Consider the following 3,392-nt stretch of genomic DNA (forward strand, 5'->3'; position numbering starts at 1 on the left):
TGAAGTCTTTGGTAAAAATCTTTTGTTTTCTTTCTTTCTTTCTTTTTGTTTTGTTTGTTTGTTTGTTGTTTTTGAGATGGAGTCTCAATCTGTTGCCCAGGCTGGAGTGCAGTGGCGCGATCTTGGCTCACCACAACCTCCGCCTCCCTCTAATTTTTGTATTTTTAGTAGAGACGGGGTTTCACTATGTTGGCCAGGCTGGTCTCAAACGCCTGACCCCTGATCCGCCCGCCTCAGACTCCCAAAGCGCTGGGATTATAGCCGTGAGCCACCGTGCCCAGCCGGTAGAAATCTTTAGGTTTTTCTATATATTAAGATCATGTCATCTGAAAAGAGGAACAATTGGACTTCTTTTTTTCCAGTTTGTATGCCTTTTATTTCTTCCTTTTGCCTGATTGATCTTGCTATGGCTAGGACTTCCAATACTATGTTGAATAAGAGTGGCAAAAGTAAGCATCCTTGTTATATTCCAGTGTTGTTGCTGTTTTAAGCTTGCTCTATATTAGGAAGAATATGTGATTTTGTCCCCATTGCCATTCATTATTAACTGATAGATGCTGCTCAGGTCCTATGTTAATAAGTATTCTGAGATGTTAGTGGAAAAGGGTATACAGCAATCTCAGCCATAGTCACTGAAAAGGCGAATGGAAAAACTGATATATATTTGCCAACCCTCCTCTGTATTACTAAACCCTATGCTTTGTTTTAATTATTTCCTCAAATACACACATACACCTCCTTGTAAAAGAGTTATTACAGTCATGTGTTCCTACATCTGATAGTTGCCATGTGATCCAGGCAATTCTATCCAGGTGGTAGCCACCTGCTGTTGCAAGCTCAGACACTCGAAAATGGGGTTTGCAAATTTAACTTGTAAAAAGAAAATGGTAACCTGAAAAATTATAAATATTAACACACACACACATACACACACTTGTTTATTAATCATACTGCTTCAAAAGATTCTGAATAAAGACAGCGCCAACTAAATCATCTTGATAAACCAAAAGTGGGGAGAGATAAGGTCTAAAACATGAGGGTAGGGTCTGGAACTTCAAGAATGGAAGGTCTTTGACAGACCAGGCTTAAGAACATGGAAGAGACACTGAAAACAATAGAAAAGGAAAAAACACCAAAATCAAGCCTCTTTATTTCAGGATTTCTGAAGGTAGAAGCTGACTCTAAGGAACATCTTGTGAATGAGATGGTGTTAGACTCTGTCCCAAAATGGATAACCCTGAAACTGAAATCCACAAAGAGAAAAATCACATGAATTAGAGCTTCCGTAGTCTATCTTTAAACAGAATTTTTGGGGGAAAATCTATTTAAAACAAGCATTTAGAAAAACATCCTTTTCCTGGCATGATTATTATGTGCTTCATGTTGGCAGGAAGACTTCATTTCCAGTGATATTTTCCAATTGTTAACATAAAAAAGTCCCTGCTGCTTTCTTTGCAATCCATAATTTTGTATTTTTAATTTAGATAACTCAAGTGTCTCAAAGCAGAAATAAGCTGCATATTCATGAGCCCTGATTTGCTGTAATCATTATGTCTGAAGCTCTGCATCAGTGAAGACTCCAAGTATCTGAGTCCTTGTTCTTAAGCAATGATAACAGATTGGCCTGGAACTGAGGGAGTTGGGAGACCCCACTTCTTCGTTTTTCTCTTCGATGGGCGCTCTTGGTCTATCTGAGTTCAACTTTCCCTGCTCCCAAACAGGGCTGATTAATTAGTTGCTTCAACATTGGCAGGAAGGATAAAAGTCTATTAAATACGTAAATTAGAGAATTGTTAACCTTTCATCAATCAGCCTTTGGTCATAAACAGCAAAGGGAAAATCAGAGGAAAAGACGGGTGTATTAAAATGATCTAAGCAAAAAGTAAGGGAAATTTGGAAATATACGCCGATACGCAGATAGGCAAACAATGTATGATCTCAGTTAAAAACTGAGAGTAGAATGTTGGTTATCAGAGTCTGCTGGAAAAAGGGAGAAATGGGGAAAGGGAAGATGTTGATCAAAGAGGACAAAGTTTCAGCTAGACAGAAGGAATATGTTTTAGTGATCTATTGCACTGCGCAGCTTAAAATGATGTATTGTGTATTTCAAAATTGCCAAAAGATAGATTTTTAACATTCTCCTCACCAACAAGTGATAAGTTGGTGAGTTGATGGATATGTTAACTAACTTGATTGAACCTTTGTATAATGTATACGTAGATCAAAGCATCACATTATATCCCATAAACATACACAGTTATCATTTGTCAATTAAAAATAAAAGAGGCCAGGTGCGGTGGCTTATGCCTGTAATCCCAGTACTTTGGGAGGCCAAGGCAGGTGGATTACTTGAGGTCAGGAGTTCAAGACCAGACTGGCCAACATGGCGAAACTCCGTCTCTACTAAAAAATACAAAAATGAGCCAGGCATGGTGACGCACACCTGTAATCCCAGCTACTTGGGAGGCTTCGGCAGGGAGAATTGCTTGAACCAGAAGGTGGAGGTTGCAGTGAGCCGAGATCGTGCCACTGCACTACAGCCTGGGCGACAGAGTGAGACTCCATCTCAAAAAATAATAAGAGGAAGAACAAATAAAAATAAATGAAAAAATAAAAAGGATTTTTAACTTCAAAAGAAGGAAACACACCAATAACACGTTGTATACGTGAAAAATGTGGATGTAGGAATTAAAAAATTATAACATGGCCAAAGAGTAACGCCAAAAATAGTAGGAATTACAAAAACATCTAGAAATCACCTATCTTCCCATCTAAAACTTGGTTTCTCTTCATGGAAATAGCCCACATTTGTGATTCTAAGAAATAGAAGTTTCAATGTCACCTGTGCTATTTACCAGCTATCTGCCTAAGGACAAGTTCCTTAACCTCCTTATGATTTGCTTTCTTTATCAGAACTGATACCTTCATCTGCAAAAGGGAATGATCACACTTTCCTCTTAAAGCTTGTTGGGAAAATTGAATGAGATGTAAGTAAAGAATACAGTATTGGGTCAGGCACAGTGGCTCACACCTGTAATTCCAGCAATTTGGGAGGCTAAGGCAGGCAGATCACATGAGCCCAGGAGTTCGAGACCAGTCTGGGCAACATGGCAAAACTCCATTTCTGCAAAAAATACAAAAATTAGCTGGGCATGGTGGTATGCGCCTGTAGTCCCAGCTACGCGGGAGGCTGAGGCACAAGAATCACTTGAATCCGGGAGGCGGAGGTTGCAGTGAGCCGAGATCATGCCACTGCACTCCAGCCTGAGGGACAGAGCAAGACGTTACCTCAAAAACAAAAACAAAAACAAAGAATATAGTGTTGAATCAGCACAAAGTACACACTCAATAAATGTTAGTATCTTGCCTTGCTTTTGTGTTTTAAAGGTCTC

This window comes from Mandrillus leucophaeus, unplaced genomic scaffold, assembly GCF_000951045.1.
Source record: "Mandrillus leucophaeus isolate KB7577 unplaced genomic scaffold, Mleu.le_1.0 Scaffold115, whole genome shotgun sequence".
Taxonomy (NCBI): Eukaryota; Metazoa; Chordata; class Mammalia; order Primates; family Cercopithecidae; genus Mandrillus; species Mandrillus leucophaeus.